This window comes from Silene latifolia, chromosome 7, assembly GCF_048544455.1.
Source record: "Silene latifolia isolate original U9 population chromosome 7, ASM4854445v1, whole genome shotgun sequence".
In the NCBI taxonomy this organism is placed as follows: domain Eukaryota; kingdom Viridiplantae; phylum Streptophyta; class Magnoliopsida; order Caryophyllales; family Caryophyllaceae; genus Silene; species Silene latifolia.
Window position 1 is genome coordinate 55,854,574 of NC_133532.1, and position 19,547 is coordinate 55,874,120.

Genomic DNA, 19,547 nt, shown 5'->3' on the forward strand with positions numbered 1-19,547 from the left:
CCAGTTCTACAATGGGCTGTATGATGACCACAGAGCCATACTTGATGTGTCGTCTAGTGAGAGATTCCAGGAAAATACCGATGATGATAAGGGATGGGCCCTTATTGAAGAGATGGCGAATGACAGTGCTGAGTATGGAAACCCGAGGGATAGTATAAGAACAGTTCATGCAGTCGATAAACGGGTTGTGGCTCACCGGAAGCCATGAATGCTAGATTTGACAAGTTGGAGTTACATGCTTGTTGGGAGCCTCGGACGGTCCATGTTCTTACTAGAGGGGAGACCGTCACATGTGAGAAGTGTGGGAGCAATGATGGTCACACTTTCCCTTGTTGGCTCTTACGGAGAAGGAACAAGTCCTTGCCTTTCAACAATACAGGCAAGGAGGGGGTTCCTATTACAACAACCAAGGGGCAGTCCATCCCAATTTGAGATGGACTAGTCAAAATGTGCTAAATCCTACCCCTCCTCCGCACCAACAGCAGTCGTATGTTCCTCCACATAAGAATCAACAAGGCTTTCAGAAGCCTCCTTCCTTCCCTCCCCCCAATCACGGAGCATCATCTTCTGGAGGGGTGAGTGAAATAGGTGAGCTTAAGTCTATGTTGCAGTCCTTTACAAAGCAGTGGCAGCTGAGTGATCAACAGAAAGATGCATCCATTAAGGCACTTGAAACTCAAGTTGCCCAGTTAGCCACGAATCAATCCACAAGAAAGCAGGGTCAATTACCATCTCAAACTGAGAAAAATCCACATGAGACGGTACATTTAATCAATTTGAGAAGCGGTCGTTCATATGAGGGACCGGAAATGCTGAAATCAGACCCGAGGAAGGATATAACTGCTGATGAACAGTATTCTGTCGAAGAAAATGAGCTGACGGCTAAGAAAGTGCTCGATCGACTAGTTTCTGGAGGTCGATCGAGTAGATTTGATGAAGAAAGTGCTTGATCGAGTAGAAATTCCACTCGATCGAGTGAACAAGGAAAGACGACTGCTCGATCGAGTGAATTTTCCACTCGATCGAGTGATTCTATTGAAGAAACTACTCGATCGAATGGGAATTTTGTTCGATCGAGTAGTTTGGACGACGGGCAGCTTGATCGAGAGCCTGCTAGTGCTCGATTAAGCGATAAATCACCTGAAAGACCTCGTTCAAGAGGAAAGAAGCATCCAAAGGATACAGAACTTGCTCCGGCTGACACATTGGAAGAGAGAAACAAGAGACTCGAGATACCCATCACGGTTCCCTTCCCGAGGCGTCTACAGAATACTAAGGCTAACCAACAATTTGGCAAATTTGCTGAAATTTTGAGAAGCTTGCAGGTCACTGTACCGTTCGCCGAATTGCTGACACAGGTACCCTCTTACCTTAAATTTATGAAAGAAATTTTGACGCGTAAGAGGCATATTAGTGATAATGAGACGGTAGCCTTGACTGAGGTGGGGACGACCCTAGTTAGAATAAGTTACCTCCGAAACAGTCAGATCCGGGTAGTTTCTCAATTCCGTGTCATATCGGTACCCATTTGATTGATAACGCGTTATGCGATCTAGGCGCTAGCGTGAGTGTCTTACCGTTGTCTCTAGCTAAGAGACTTGGTTTGACAAAGTTTAATTACACCAACATGACTGTCCAGATGGCCGACCGTAGTATATCACGACCACTAGGTGTAATAGAAGACGTACCTGTTAATATCGGGAGGTTCTTTATTCCCGTTGACTTCGTCGTCTTAGACATCCCCGAAGATGCACATACCCCTATTATTTTAGGGAGACCATTTTTGTCTCTGCCCCGTGCGATTTATAGACGTCGGGGAAGACTTTGACCTTTCAGGTAGAGGACGAGGAGCTGATATTCTATCATTCTATGTTCCGGAGGGCTCCCATGCAAGCTCAGCCTTGCAATGCCCTCTCTTCTATTGACCCTATTATTGACACTCCAAATGAAAATTTGGAGTATTGTGCTGCTATTGTTACCCCTCCGCCTCAGATTGAGAGCAAAAAGGAGGAAAGTTCGTTTGTTTTCCTTGCTTTGCAGTATGCGATGAAAGCAATGAAGGAGTCATCAAAGGGCAATGTGCAATTAAAGTTAGTCAAGCTGGGAGTGATAGTGCTACAGTCGATGAGAATGGAGCAAGGGTGAGAAAATTTCGAGCATATGTGGATGTGAACTATTCTCCTCCAAATGACTCAAGTATAAGCTCATGGAAGCTGAAGAGGACGATCAATGTTGCTGAGGTGACGTCCTCTAGTCAGGAGCCCTCCAAGGGGCTACTGAATTGCATTGGGAAGTGAGCGGGGAAATGCCCCGTGTAACACCTTGTAAAAACAATGTTTGAATTTTCCGTTGAATTTCTTTTATTGCTTTTAATTAGGACAATTAGATTTTTAGACAGTTTTTTAGCGTAGATTTAAGACTATAGACTGTTACTTAGCGTATTTGGTATTTTGGGATATTGTTGTACGTGTTTCTATGCAGGTTTGGGGAATTTTTACGCAAGTTCAAAGGAAGAAAGACGAATTAAAGAGCTTACACAAGAAATGTGGTCGATCGAGTGCTTCTTTTTCAGTCGATCGAGTAAAGCATATATGGGGACTTCTCGATCGAGTAGACTTCTACTCGATCGAGTAGATGGAGCATCAAAGTGCTCGATCGAGCGGTTCTAAACCACTCGATGGAGTAGATTGGGAAAAGACGCAGGGAGTTTTTTCTTTAACTTCCTTCTTTTTGATCTTTGTTTCATTTTCACCCCAATTTTCGACCCTTCCTCTTATATTGCGATTAAAAATCCCCAAATCCCCATTTTAATTGCTCTAATACCAAATCCGTCACCTACATTTTCTTGCTTTCTAATTAATATTTCAAAGCCCTTTATTTCCCCCTTGATTTGTGCTCGTTTACACGGTCTATTAGCGGGTTTAGGGTTCGCGGTTTTTGATCAAAAAAATCGCCACTTTGCTTGTTATTTGAGGATTAATTGCACTTTGTAGGTCTTTTCTCATCAAGTAAGTAATTACTCCATCCTCATTGCATTTTAATTTCGTTTATTTCGAATTTTTATGAGGTAATCTGAAATTAGGGTTCGAATTTCACTGTTTAGTCGAATTTTTCGACTTTAACTGTCATTTTTGCCCTTGTCTTGCTTGATGATCAATACCCATTCCTCATTGCTTTACCATGTTTAAATTCGAATTTTGCGCGAGATTTGCATTAAGGGGTGATTTTCAATCGGAATTTCCGACTGTCATCTGGGTTTTCAAACGAATTTCGTCTGTCATATGCTTTATTCCTTTCATTTTTGCTTAGTTGTTGCTGTTGATGCCTGCTACCCCACCCCTATCGCTGTTTACATACTGCCATTCGAAATTTTGAGGAAATGTTGGGAATTTTGTGCTGTAAGTCGACTTTTTCGACTGGTAGGGGAACTGTAATGCTGTTACCATGCTGATTGTCATACTGTTTTCATGCTTTTTCTTATAAAATCCCCTACCCTTGGTATACAGGATGGAGACTAGCTCACTTCCCTCTACTAGCCAGACTTCTAGTCCGTCCCTGAGTGAGACGGTGGTCCCTGCTGTTACCACCGCCTCCACTACTGTTAGTACCGTTTTTACCCCAGCTAGCTCTGTTTCGGCTGCCACCTCTGTTACGGCCACCACCACTGCTAGCTTTTCTTCGTCAGTGCTGGCCACAGCAGCCACTACTTCTACTCCAGCCGCCGTTTTCACACCTGTGGCAGACTCGCCGGCTGTTGCAGCTGGCTTTAGAGCAGCCCTAGTCCCTCGCACCGTCACTGAGCGGGCTTCTACTTTGGGTTCTAGAGGTCAGGGGAGGTCGTGGACGTTTTCGTTCTACACCAGCTCCCGTTACTTCTACTTCTGCCGCTGCCTCCACTTCAGCTGCTTCTCCTTCTGGCACGGTTACTGTTCGAGGGGACGCCTCCCTCGACTCTCACCCAGACTACCCACAGGTAATTTTTGTTAACGCATTACATCAAAATAGGTTTTATCACCTCCTAGGCTGTGAGTTTGTTTCTTCCCAGTTTTTAGATAAACTGGCACTTGAGAGACTCGGCTTCTACGAGTCAATTTGTGAGTTACTACGGGGCACGGGGATGGCCGGACTCATCACTATGAGCGGTGTACCTTTTCGGAGCCGAGCCTCGAGTTCTTCAGCTCCTTCACCTTCTCCTCCGGGGCACACGATGCTGGCCCCGCTAGTTCTTCAGTGTCTTTCCGGTTGTTCAACCGGACCTTTCCGATGACTTTGGAGGAGTTTGGTCGCAGACTTGGCCTTTCCTCTACGGGCGACATTACCGCCCCCGAGGGTCATCCGTCGACTTTGGAGGACCTTGGCCCAACCACCTTTTCGAGCAAAAGCTCGCCTGTCCACCTCCCCCGGCCCGTTACTTTCTTAGGATGATGGGGAGCACCATCTTCGGCCGAAAAGAGCCGAACAACATCAAAAACACCGAGCTCTCCATCCTGGGGTTACCTGAACGTTGACCGTGAGGGTCCTTTTACCCTCAACATTGCCTACCTGACCGCCCAAGACTTTCGGGCCCGGGGTCAAGGAGACGGGATCTATTGCCTGCGGTGGCATAGCCACCATTCTTGCCCGTTCCCTCTTCCCCATCTGGCCTCGTGACTTGCAGTACCTCGAGGGAGAGAGGCTACTGAGTCTGGATGCCATGCTTTCTCAGCATTGGCTGACCCCAGACTACCGGACATGGAAGATAGACGGTTCCTTGTCTGTGGACTTACCTTGTGACACTCTCCCCCGTCTAGTCCCTTTGCCTACCGTCGTTAGGGGCGGCCCACTGCCACCTCCACCGGACTACCACCTTACACTCCGACCACCTCCCACTTTACCCGCCGCCAAGAAGCGGCGTAGACATGAGACCGGAGAGGGGTCTACACTGCCGGAGTGCCCGGCCTTACACGACTACTCCCATCCCGACCCCTACTCCCACTCCTACTCCTACTCCCACTCCCACCGACCGAGACACGTGCTCGGCCGGTTTTTCCTGAAGCTACTTTCGTACCACCTCCACCCTTTGTGGCGTCCGCGGTCATGGACCAAGGGCGCCGTGACGGTTTGTTGCTTGAGATTGCAGAGCGACAGGCTCGTATGGAGAAGGACTTGGCTCTTACCTTGCACCCTCTGTATGAGTACCACTTGAGGCGACACCGTCCAATCCCAGAGGGTTGTCCACACCCTTCCTTCTACCGGTACCCAGGTGAGGAGTACCGGAGTCTCGCGAGGAGGAGGAGGAGGACGAGGATCCCGAGGTGGCGGTGGAGAGAGCTCGCGGCGAGGAGCGAAGGAGGAGAGCGGAGGAGGCGATCCGAGTTCGAGTGGAGGACGTCCGTGACGAGGACGATGATGAGTAGCTACTGGTCTACTCACTTCCCGATTTTAATTTGGTTTGGGGAAGTTCGTATTTTGTATGTATTTCTTACTCTTTTATTTTGTCTCCTCTTTATTTTATTGTTTTTATTCTTTATTGGTTGTATATTCCCGTTCCCCTGTATATATCTGCTGGTGTATGCTGGAGGACAACGAGGGCGTTGTCCGTTTTGGTTTGGGGAGGGTATTGCATCCTTTGAGTCTGCATCTGCATTTGTTTTGCATTCACGTTTATTTATTTAAGCTTGCATTGTTTATTTATTTCATTAAAATTCAAAAATTCCAAAAAAAATAAATAAGAAAATTAGAAAATTTCAAAAAATCCAAAAAAAATTCACGTTTATTTTTGCATATAGGTTGAGTCGGAACGGTAGATTTCCGTGATGATAATGCACTATAACTTGTCATTTTACTTGAGCCTTGCACTTCTTTTGATAGTTATTAGCTCTGTCATACGCATAATCTACGAGTTTACATTCACATATAGTAGATCAATTTAGACTTGACACGATAAATTGGCAACCTACTTGATAAATTCTGAGTTTTAGAGCCCATAACTGGTGACATTCATGACCGATTAATTAGGAATTGAGAGTAGTACTCCTTGCACAAAGATGTTCATCATTTTTGCACTTTTATGACATTCGATTTCTTGTCAAATGCATACATTCGGGTTTGTGGTCGGTCTCACATGCAAGGAGGTGCTTGCAAATTTTCCCTTTTCTTACATTTTTCATCTATTTAGCTCCAGTTAAGTTAAATTTAGCCTTTTTGACCCATTAGCTACATCCCAAATTAAGCCTACCTAGTCAAGCTAGTTTATTATGTCTTTTGTGGTATGATTTTCCGTCTGCAGTTTGGCCCGTATTTCTTTGTATGGAGTTGGTGTAAGTAGAGGAAGGAGGAAAAAAAAAAGAATTGAAAAAAAGGGAAAACGTGAAAGAAAAGAAAGAAAAAAAAATGATGAAAAATGAAAGAAGCTCTGAAAACGTGAAACAGAAAAAAAAAGAAGTTTGAAAAAAAAGTTGATTTGTTTGTTGTGATTCATTTAGACGGTGTTTAAAAAAAAAAGGAAGTTTGTGACCGTCTGACTCCTCCATTCTTATTCTATATTTTTGAGGAGATTGTGTTTGAGTTTAGTGAGCAGTGTGCCAAATGAAGGGCACTTGTACTTAGTTTTTCAGTCAGTTGAGATTCGGATGGTCTTATATGGTCATGTTTAGGAACTAGCTTGACGCTTTTACCTCCACATTACCATAACTTGTTTTGCCTTTTCTCACCTGAACCTCACTATTCCCATATTATTTGTAAGCCCTCGGCTGTGACAGACATTATTGGTTGGAGTGTGTGCATTAGTACTTGAATTGTCTTTCATTTTTGTTGCATGCATGCTATGTAGGTCGCAGTTAGGTGAGTGACTGTCTTTTCTTCTCTCTTTTACATATAGCATTCACCCTTTGCTTCATGAGAGAAGAGTGACCACGAGAGAGTCCGAATTTGTTGGTCTTACAAGGTCGATAGGTTGGCTATATTTCTGAACAGCTTATAACTCGTTTGCGTATTGACTTCTTAGCTTTAACTGTTAGCTTTTGTTGCATTAAACTGGTTCAAGTAGACAAGTTAAGCTAGCTCTGATTTTTCATTTCCGTTCTATTTGTTGCATTTTAGTTTACTCGAGGACGAGTAAAGGTTCGGTTTGGAGAGATTTGATACGTGCCTAATGTATAGTCTTTTTTGCCTATTTCAGCACGTATTTCCATGCATTTTTATACTGTTTATATAGTATTTTGCCCCGAATAGACTACTTTGGTTCGTTTTGTCCGTTTTGTAGAAATGAACGCGAAAGTAGTGGAATCGTACCCTTTTCTGTCCTTTTTGCATGCATTTAGAGGAGACGGGATTTTCCAGAGTGAGATACTGCATTGGAGTGCGTCAAGGCACGGATTACGAGGCAGTCGGTGATGAGTCTAAGCTGAATTGAAGACAGAAGATTCGATCGAGTGGTTTTTTTACTCGATCGAGTGGTTTCTGCATCCCAGTTGGTCGATCGAGTAGTTTTCTACTCGATCCAGAAGTGCTGAGAAAGAGAGTTACTCGATCGAGTAACTATTCTACTCGATCGAGTAGATTGTCCCGAGTTTTGCTCGATCGAGTGGTTTTATTCCACTCGATCGAGTGGTTTCTGCTGTCATGGGCTTTAATTAGCCCGTGAGTTGTTTTATTTCGTTAAACTTAGTTATTTTCTTATTTAAGCATTACGTTACTAGGTTATTAGGCATCTAATTTCTATCTAATTTTCCACTATCAAACTTTACTGCGTTACTTATTCTCCTTCACTGTAATTTTACTTTGGGATTTATTTTGCTCGGATTTGATTGTTCTTTACGCCGGATTCGCACGATTGTAATCCCTTTCTCTTTCCTTTATAATAATCTCTCTTTTGTTTGCTTTAATTCTTCGTTTAGTCATACTTAGTTTCTGCCCTAATTTACTTTTATGCATTTTATTTGTTATTTCATCATGTTTAATGTTAATTCGTCATTTGTTATTAGTTTTGATATTAATAGCGATATGAGTAGCTAAATTTAATGCATGTTGGGATTAGGGGATCTGCGGTAGGAATGTGATGATGTAGTAAATGAAATAGATGAATTAATTGTGAGATTCTGTCACCATAGCAATTTAATTGTATTTATCGACTTAGTTGAGTGCACGCTTCTGAGTCACCTCTTTAATATGGCTAAAACTAATCCTAGATCAAAAGATTGGACTAAATAGGCCTGCTATTAACAGTAGACTACCCTGACGAGAATGAAAGTTAAGTTAGTGGTATTTTAGGATAGAAAGTGGACCGAAAGGACCTTTCCACATCCGTCTTGCATTAATTCGTCTGAGTTGTTTACAGCTGAGTCACTGGACTACCGTAGTGAACCGAATTCCCGACATGTCCCTTCTCTATCTGATAGTTTAATCCTATTTTCTTGCCTGGCTGCTCTTGTCTCTACTTCTCTTCCTTTAAACTTTGTAGTTTAGAAAACAATTCAAACAACCCCCCCCATTTGTGACCAAGTAGACGGACTTCTACAGATATCTTGCCTCCCTGAGGAGATCGACATGACTTCCCTAGCTATATAGTTAGTTTAGTTAGTTTATTTTTTATAGGTACACGACAGACGTATCAAATTTTGGCGCCGTTGCCGGGGAGGCAATTGCCCTATCTGTCTTTGTTTCGTTTATTTTATCCATCTCAGGGAATTTTTATTCCTTAAGGCAGTTCTTACTTATTTTCTTTCAGCGTTGTTTATGCCCAGGTCAGACAGGTTTGAGTTAGTTTCAGCTGATTCAGAGCCAGAGAGACTATTCAGGCATAGACTCCGTCTGCAGATAAAATCACGAAAGGAAGACTTGAGTACTTTCGAGCCAGAGCTACATCATTCTCTCTTCGCAGAAGACATTCCTATTTTTGCCGATCAACCAGTAAAGATGCCAAAACTTTCTAGTCATTCGGTGCCTAAAGCAACCTCGATTCCAAAGGGTTTCAATCTCCAGGCTGAGGATGGGAATACATTCGACATCCGTCCTTCCAATATAAATCTGGTGGAAAGAAATCTATATGGAGGTGTGGTAGGTGAAGACCCGAGGAAGCACATGGAGGTCTTTACTGGACTCTTTGTTCTACTATCCCCGCCAAAAAAAGGTAACTCAAGACAAGATTAAGGAGGTTTTTTTCTTTCTCTTTGACCACTCGGCCGGGGAGTGGTGATCGATTTGGAACGCACAGCTGCAGGGGTTACAGATTAAGAGTCTCTTACTCTTGCCTTTTACAAGAGATATTTCCCTCCACAGCGCACCAATATGCTGAGGACCAAGATTACCAGTTTCAGGCAGGCTCCCGATGAGACTCTATATGAGGCGTGGTCCCGATTCAAGATATTGGTGAGGTCTATTCCTCACCATTGTTTTGGCCCATGGTTTCTGACTAACCAACTAGCCTCTACAATGGGCTGTATGATTACCACAGAGCCATACTTGATGCGTCATCTAGTGAGAGATTCCAGGAAAATAACGATGATGATAAGGGATGGGCCCTTCTTGAAGAGATGGCGAATCACAGTGCTGAGTATGGAAACCCGAGGGATAGTATAAGAATAGTTCATGCAGTCGATAAGCAGGTTGTGGCTCAGCTGGAAGCCATGAATGCTAGATTTGACAAGTTGGAGTTATATGCTGCTGGGGAGCCTCAGACGGTCCATGTTCTTACTAGAGGGGACCCCGTCACATGTGAGAGGTGTGGGAGCAATGATGGTCACACTGCTATTGGCTGTCTTACAGAGAAGGAACAAGTCCTTGCCTTTCAACAATACGAGGCAAGGAGGGGTTCCTATTACAACAACCAAGGAGCGATCCATCCCAATTTGAGGTGGATGGTCAAAATGTGCTCAACCCTACCCCTCCTCCCCACCGGAAGCAGCCGTATGTTCCTCCACATAAGAATCAACAAGACTTTCAGAAGCCTCCTTCCTTCCCTCCTCCCAATCACGGTGCATCTTCTTCCGGTGGCGTGAGTGAAATAGGTGAGCTTAAGTCTATGTTGCAGTCCTTTACAAAGCAGTGGCAGCTGAGTGATCAACAGAAAGATGCATCCATTAAGGCACTTGAAACTCAAGTTGCCTAGTTAGCTACGAATCAATCCACAAGAAAGGAGGGTCAATTACCGTCTCAAACTGAGAAAAATCCACATGAGACGGTAAATTTAATCAATTTGAGAAGCGGTCGTTCATATGAGGGATCGGAAGTGTTAAAATCAGACTCGAGGAAGGCTATAACTGATGATGAACGGTGTTGTTCGTGAAGGAAATGAGTGACGGCTAAGAAAGTACTCGATCGACTGGTTTCTGGAGGTCGATCGAGTAGAATTGATGAAGAAAGTGCTCGATCGAGTAGAAATTCCACTCGATCGAGTGAACAGGGAAAGGCGATTGCTCGATCGAGTGAATTTTCCACTCGATCGAGTGATTCTATTGAAGAAACTACTCGATCGAATGGGAATTTTGTTCGATCGAGTAATTTGGACGATGGGCAGCTTGATCGAGAGCCTGCTAGTGCTTGATTAAGCGATAAATCACCTGAAAGACCTCGTTCAAGAGGAAAGAAGCGTCCAAAGGATACAGAGCTTGCTCCGGCTGACACATTGGAAGAGAGAAACAAGGGACTCGAGATACCCATCACGGTTCCCTTCCTGAGGCATCTACAGAATACTAAAGCTAACTAACAGTTTGGCAAATTTGCTGAAATTTTGAGAAGCTTACAGGTCACTGTACCGTTCGCCGAATTGCTGACACAGGTACCCTCTTACCTTAAGTTTATGAAAGAAATTTTAACACGTAAGAGGCATATTAGTGATAATGAGACGGTAGCGCCCCTAGTTCAGAATAAGTTACCTCCCAAACAGTCAGATCCGGGTAGTTTCTCAATTCCGTGTCATATCGGTACTCATTTGATTGATAACGCGTTATGCGATCTTGGCGCTAGCGTGAGTGTCTTACCATTGTCTCTGGCTAAGAGACTTGGTTTGGCAAAGTTTAATTGCACCAACATGACTGTCCAGATGGCCGACCGTAGTATATCACGGCTATTAGGTGTAATAGAAGACGTACCTGTGAAGATCGGGAGGTTCTTTATTCCCGTTGACTTCGTTGTTTTAGACATCCCCGAAGATGCACACACCCCTATTATTTTAGGGAGACCATTTTTATCTACTGCCCGTGCAGTAATAGACGTCGGGGGTAAGACGTTGACTTTTCAGGTTGGGGACAAGGAGCTGATATTCCATCAGTCTAAGTTCCGGAGGGCCCCCATGCAAGCTCAGCCTTGCAATGCTCTCTCTTCTATCGACCCTATTATTGACATTCTAAATGAAAATTTGGAGTATTGTTCTGCTATTGTTACCCCTCCGCCTCAGATTGAGAGCAAAAAGGTTGAAACTTCGTCTGTTTTCCTTGCTGCAGGTACAGATGAAAGCAATGAAGGAGCTGTCAAAGGGCATTGTACAATTAATGTCAATCAAATTGGAAGTGAGGATGCTAAAGACGGTGGTAAAGGAGCAAGGACGAGGAAAGTTCGTGCATATGTGGGTGTGAACTATTCCCCTCCTAAAGAATTAAACGATTCAAATTCTAGCTCATGGAAGCTGAAGTGGACAACCAATGTTGCTGAGATGACGTCCTCTGTAGATACCCGTATCTGCTTGGAGACTCAACAAACACCCGATGATTATCGGACTACAACATGTTTTGGGATCGCAGCGTTTGACCGACAGTTTGTGTACAACTTTACGTCGGAAAACTTAAAACGATTTCGAAAACAAAACATTTCAAAACATTTCAAAAATACCTGGAGTGTTTAATGCACGACGACGGGGTCGCGATGACACTAACTAGTGTCAAAACCGACACCGGACCAAAAACCGACTCGAAAATTCAAATCCCGACTCCAACAACGAGTCAAACCGAGTCAACCACAAAAACAAAATATCTTCAAGCCTTCTATACTAAGTTTTCCCGGATTCATGTTGGTCAAGTACCAAACATGTGACTACAAAACCTAGGATAAAACAAATCATGATTGCGTTTGTTGTGATAGTGACAACACAACTCGAAGTGCCGCGACGTGGCTCGCGCCTCTTTGAGCAGCCCAGGTGGCCACGTCGCTCAAAACTCACACAACCACTCATTCTCCTATAAATACCCCTCAAATTCCACCCATTTGAGATTTACGCGAGTGTCCGCCCCTCTTTTCTCCCTTAAAATTCTCGACTCGACTTCTAAAGTCACAATCCGACGCGTGTTTACGACCTACCGATCGTAAACAGGAGCCTTACACATTGTTTGGTACCGTCATCGTGCATTAAAACACTTTACCTACCACTTCGACCACCACACCATCACTAAACTTTTAAAACACTCTTTTTACTTACCAAAACGGTTTTAAACCGAGTTTTTTCCGATCAAACAAGTTGTTACACTTACGTCGGTCACTCGCCATAACCAAGCATGTAAGTATGAGGGTGTAAAAATCCTCTTTTATTATGTTTTCATTTGTTTCATGACTCTAACATGATAAAACATGCATAACATGAACCAAAACATGGAATAAACGAGCCAAAACTGATTTTTGATCCGAGGCGAGAAGCCCCTTAGGTCGCCAACTGGCTCGCGCCTAAATGGGGTGCTCGGACCAGAGATCAACCGTGTTTGTTCTCGTCATTTCCCTCAATCCATTTTTCATATTTGTAATCGGTTTTTACCATTTCAAGTATCTTCGAAACCTTTTGTTTCATTTCACATGTTTTAACCATAAAACATTTTTCACCCTTGGTTCTTCATACCATGACGGTTAAATCCGTGTTTCGGTGATAATATTTGGTTAATGACATTTAAGAGGTATTTTAAATCCTTTTATTTCATTTTCTTTACATTTTTCAAACAAGCATATTAGTCACCAACACAAAGTCATCCTTGGTTATACATACCATGCCGGATTTTAACCCAGATGCGATGATGAGTATCGACTAATTACATTGAAAATGGACTTAAAACAATTAGTCCATAATCATTTTCAAAACTATTCATGTCAAGCTTGTCAAACTGAACCCGACACCGAATATTATCAAACAATGATGACTATTCGAGTCTAGTTCTTCAAATCGACAAATGCGGTCTAAACGACCCTTTCAAATCAAACCGGGTTCAAATACCCATTTTCAACACGTTTCATAACGTTTTCTAAACAGTCAGAACACGACATACAACCGTTGGCTAACCCGCGCCTCAAGCAGGCCTTTTCTTTCTCATTTTCAAAACCAGAGGGAGGCCCCTTACACCGTCGGCTGGCTCGTGCCTCTTATAGCCGTCAGTACAGGACTGTTCCCTTCCAAAGATTAGTCTAGGATTATCCCGACTCGGTTAACCGGATATAGGACGGATCAGATGACCATTCAAACCATATTTGCAAAATGCCTTAGTAAGACAAATGGATCATGTTATGCACCCTAAACCTAATACGGTAAATGGATGTTTAATTTCCGTCTTGTATGTAAATCAATCATTAATCCAACTCGACATCTTATACTTGATACTTGGATTAAATCAACCGACTTAAAAGCTCTCACATGTTAGGTTTAAATCATTGGATGCGCATTCATGCATTTAAACCGTTTTATCAATTTTTGCATTCAACCAACCAAGATCGATCAGAGAGGCCGCTAAATGCGGGGCGGGATTGAGTGTTCGATTAAAGGGCTTCCCAATACGTACCTTCACCTCTTACTCCGAAACTTTGGATAGTGGACGACCTTATCCAGGGCATACGAGAGTCATTCTAGAGATTGGATGCTAAAGAGGGACGATTTCCTTATCTTTAGTACCTATGTCAAACACTGCTTTTTGCTTCGATTTGACCGAGGTATAAAGTGGAATTCGAACGGGTTCCAGGCATCCCACAAATGCTTGGTGGCGACTCCGAACATCTCTAATCGTTTGAGACCCTTACGAGACGAAACCGACCGATCTAAAACGATCCGGTCGAAGGCATTTTTACGCCGCCGAGCGTGGCTTTCAAAAAGACCGCTGTATGTCCGCAGATCGAACCTGACCTGCAGATGGGCCATGTCCACAGATTGGCGACTCCGTTGGGGATAACTAGGACGCTTACATCTTTGTGATCCCTAGATGGTGAGACTCGAACGTGGTCTTGGTTGGAATGCATTAATTGATATTACGGTCACGGTCGGGTTCTGTGTCCGGACCCACAACCTAACCCTTTTCGACCAATCGGCTCGTCTCGTCGGCGTGAGTTTTCTCATCCCCGCGTTTCGAATCCCGATTGAGTCAAGCATACCATTGACGTTACACATTTCTGTTTCGTCAAAGAGCTTTCATCACTTTCGAGCACGAGGCTAGGGCACCCTCCTTACACATTTTGTTTGGATTGGTATCCTTCTCGCAAATCGGGGTTTGATTGCTTGGTGTGTAACCCACCCTTTTAAGCCAAAACCCGTGTCAGCATGATGCATAATATAATGAAACTGTGAGTGCTTATGTGCTACTTTATCATAAGTCCTTCCGTGTCATTTGCAAACTTTCAAAATCACCTTTTTGCGCCGTTATAATGGCCATTTCAAACCTCGGTCTTTCGCCGACCGATACACGCCTTTCTAGGCCGTCGTAATGATGATTTTCAAACTCGGTTTTGTATAACCATTTCAACACGCCTTTCTAGGCCGTCGTAATGACGATTTTCAAACTCGGTTTTGTATAACCATTTCAACACGCCTTTCTAGGCCATCGTAATGTCGATTTTCAAACTCGGTTTTGTATAACCATTTCAACACGCCTTTCTAGGCCGTCGTAATGACGATTTTCAACCTCGATCTTGTATAACCGTTTCAAATCGCCATTCTAGGCCGTCATAATGATGATTTTTCAAATCCGATTTTGTATAACCGTTTCAAATCACCTTTTTACGCCGTTATAATCGCCGCGTCTAGACACGGATTTTAATCCGTTTCGCGCCGACAATGGCTTTTTCAAAACCCGAGAAAAGCACACACCCTTTTCTCGAGACACTTTCGAGATCCCGAGGACCATGCACCGTCCCCGAGACCTTTTCAAGCATTTCAAACTCAATTTTCAAAACATACAATTTTGAATTTCAAAACCGTCTTGGGAAACAATACACTGTTTTCCGAGCCGACTCAAACTTAAACCGTCTTTTGCAAATAAACTTAAGACAAACCCTTTTCAACTGATCGACTTGCAGAGATTTCTATCTTCGGAAGCCACTCATTAAAGCGACAAATGAATCTTTTTGAAAATTCCTATTTTCGAAAACTTCAGTCCACCATTCCAATTCCGCCTCGTGTCTATCGAGTCAAAGCAAACGTACTTATGGGTCTTTACTTATGAGTCGTCTCACCACGAGACCCATCCAATGGCGTCACGCCGTCATGTTGGACTCGTGTCAAAGGTTCGGTCAAACACCGTCACGTCATAAATCGAGTCGGCACCGAGGTACCATACACGGTCACCCCTTCTTGTTGAGTCGATCTTGGTCTCGTCCTCTGTGTTGTCTGCGTTTAGTCTTGGAACCGTGTCGGATGGAGTTGTAATATGAGCCGTTTTTCTGCCTCAGAGCCATGGCCCCGTCTTCGACTTCGTCTGTCAACCACAACAACAATGATAACGACAGAGATGTCACAACTGATCAGCTAACCAGCCTGCTTACCGCTCTTAAGGTCACTCTGGATCGCGTCGAGACCCGTATCGACGCCCTCGAGAACAAGGAAATTGGGTTACACAATACCCCACCTCTGACTGAAACTGAGAAGAGGCTGAAACTCTTGGAAGAACAACTCCTAGCCCGGGGTAACAACATCCACCTTGAAAATAACCGAAGGTTCGAACTTTAAGGGACCGATTACACGACAATTTCACCCCGACTGATGTGCCTAAGTTCAAGGGAGTGGAGGACCCACTCAACCACATCCATGCTTTCAAAGACTACATGGCCATTAAGGGGGTCAAACAAGAACTTTTTACCGTGGATCTTCCCATCCTCTTTGGAGCCGATTCCTCGCCAATGGTACTACTCCTTGGACCAAAAACCTTACCACCTGGATGAGATCGCAGTTGAGTTTGCCAAACAGTATGCGGACAATGTCGAGATCCAGGCCAACACCCGCACTCTCGAGGTGTTGACCCAAAACGACAAGGAAGGATTCACTGAGTTCCTAACCCGTTGGAGGAGGGTGAGTACTCAGTTGGTCAGTAAGCCGAGTGAGTCAACTCTGGTGGAAAAATTTGTCGACAACCTCCGCCCGGTTTATGCCAACCTGCTGAGGTATCAAAATATCAAAACTTTTCAAGATCTGCAGATTCTGAGGACACGTATTGAGGACGACCTCCGAAAGGGTGTCTTAGCAAAGACCACCGGCAGGGGTTATCAAGGATCCACCTCAACCGGATCTCGCCCTTACGGTCAAGCAAACAAGATTGATGAGTTCAACCTCGTCGAACCATCTGCCAAGAAAATTGAACGCCCCCAGAGAGTATTCACCAACATAGGGTCAACTTATGCAAGTGCCCTAAAAAGGCTCATGGACCAAGGGAAGCTACAACCGATCGAGCCCACCTCGGACCCGGCCGACGCCAAGAAATCCCGATTTTGGAACCCCAATGCCTACTACCAGTATCATCGAGGGAAAGGGCATGATACCGAAAATTGCTTCAAACTCAAGCACCTCATTCAAGACATGATTGAGAAGGGAGATTTGCCTATACCCCCACCAACTAAGCCAAACAACAAGACGAATCCTCTGGGAATTCACGCCATCTCGGCGATGAGCGACCCTAGACTGCTCTCATCTCATCTTGCCAATTGACGACGAGGTGAATGCTCTGGAAAAGGACCCTTCAGACGGAGTGTTCGTGTTCAGTGCTGCCACTATGCTCACTATGTTTCAGCAAGTTGAGGAGGCCATTGCCAGCCTCTCTGAGAGAATCACCCGACTCGATGACGCCTATCGTCGACTCATCTTCAATCCCCCAACACCGCGTCCGAGGGAGAATTCCCTAAGCATTCAAAACTACCCACCCCCGGATGGATTGCTCCACGACCATTACGGCATAGACCCTACGAAAATCACCTTCAAAATAATCACCTTCACGAGAATTACCCTCAAAATAACTACCCTCACAAAAATCGCCGTCACAAAAATATTCCCATAAGAATTACCCACCGCAGAATACCCCTTCAAGGTATCCTCGAGACCCTGAAATTAACGGCATATGGCGGGATGATGTTGAGGATGTCTATGTCATCCCTGGGAAGGAAAAGCGGACGAAGGAAATCGGACATCTCACCCGGTCCGGACGTCCCTATCAAAATCCGAGCAACCCAACGGTCGTTCCAACAACGAATGACCAAATCGTCCCGGGTGGACACTCAACCAAAGGCTCAGGAACTCAATCCTGAAACAGACTCCAGAAAGCAAAAGCCGAGATCTCTATCGCAATTAATCGCAACGTCTTTTGAGCACCAACGAGCCTTGCTGCGGGCCTTGGGAAATTAACCGTGCCCTCCACCTCTTCTCGGAAGAAATAGTGGCACACATGACGAGAGACGCCCACGACCAGTAATCCGGTCGTCTTCTCCGACGAGGATATCCCCTGTTCGGAGCCAATCATAACCTTATTGTACATCACCGTACGTGTCTCCGGAAAGAATATACCGATGGTCCTTGTGGATAACGGTTCCGCCGTGAATGTCATTCCCCTCAAAACTGCCCACAGGCTGGGCATTAAGGAATCTGATTTAATCCCAACGAATCAAGGAGTACGCGCCTACGACGGCACTCGTCGCAAGGTCGCTGGGCTAGTCACTTTGACCGTCGCAACCGGGCCATTGGAAAGACAAACCAGTTTTCAAGTGGTCGACATCGACGCATCCTTCAACATGCTCCTGGGACGTCTTTGGATTCATGCTGTCAAGGCGGTCACATCAACGCTCCACCAAAAGATCAGGGTCTCCTTCAACGGGAAAACGATCACGATCCCTGCTTCCCCAATCAAAGCAGTTATGAGAAGAGGGGTAGCCTCCCAAGCCATTGAGGAGGACGACAATGAGATGTGGGGTTTCCAGGCTGTAAACGCCGTAAATGATGAATCAGCAACCTCTGACAGTGACCCGTTCACCAACCTCACGATCAACCGTATCATGATGCGTCAGGGTTACTTCCCGGGTTTGCCGCTCAATCCACTAAAGGACTCTTTGCCTCCCTTGAAACAGCCTAAGGTCCCCAACATTCCCTTTGGGCTGGGGTACGAACCTACTCACGAAGATATCCAGGAAATGAACCTCCTAATCCGGAAACGCAAGAAGCACGGAGTCATCCTCCGTCCATACCACCTAACCCTCAACGGATACTTCGTCCCTGAGGGAGAGTCTGAACTCTACCACGGCTTTCCGGAGCTAGCCTATGACTCCGTGGCCAGGGCTAGATACCCGGGAGTGGAAGTCTTCCAAAGATCTTTGCTACTTTATCCCCCGACAACATCGAAGCCAATCAACGAGTCCAAACCGTCACCATGCCTCGGCCAAAGTCATTGTCACACTACTCTTTGGGGAAGATAACATCAAACTTCTCGATTATGAGGACATCATCAACATCGCCCTGAAAGACAATCGGTTTGATCCAACCGCCTTGATCTCCGTCTTGGCCGGAGAAAGCCACCCGGGCGGGAGGAAGACCATCAAGTGGACCGATCGCCAAGGCCGCATTCTCAAGATCACAACTGGAGAAGGCCCTATGTTCAAGGAGGAAAGTGAAGAAGGATCTGAGTCTGAGTCGGAGTCAGAGTCTGTTATAGCTCCTAACACTCCGGAAGTCCCAGTCAAGGTCCCCTTCCCACTATTTTATCACAAAGTCGTGGCTGATTCAGAGGCTGAGTCTACTAAGGTCACCCCCACCCCCATGAAAGGTGACAACCTGGAGCACATTCCAGGGGCCACTTCTTCCGTCGTGTCGCCTCTGACTGACCACGAGATGTATGTCCTCTCCGAGCTTTTCGCTCGTGTCAACTTAATGAACGCTAAGTTTGCTTATGACTCGTCTCAATTTAACTGCAATGCGATTCTGAATGATTATGAGGAATTTGACTTGAGTGACTACCCACCTCACTTAGCCAAAGAACTTGACAAACGGGAAACCAGAACCCCCATCATTGAGGAAACCGAGCCTATTAACGTAGGAACCGACAATACACCTCAAGAACTTAGGATAGGGACAACCCTGGACCCCTTGGAAAGACAGCAATTCATTGACCTCCTCCACGAATACAAGTACGTATTTACCTGGTCTTACAGAGACATGCCTGGGATTGACAGAGAAATTGCAGAGCACCGGATACCCATCAAACCCGGGGCTAAACTCAGAAATGCAGACGCTACGCCGATGCGTCACGAGTGGGCCTTAAAAATCAAAGAAGAGGTGGACAAACGATTCAAAGCGGGTTCATCAAAGTGTCTGAATACTCGGATTGGGTAGCCAACATTGTGCCGGTACCAAAGAAAGACGG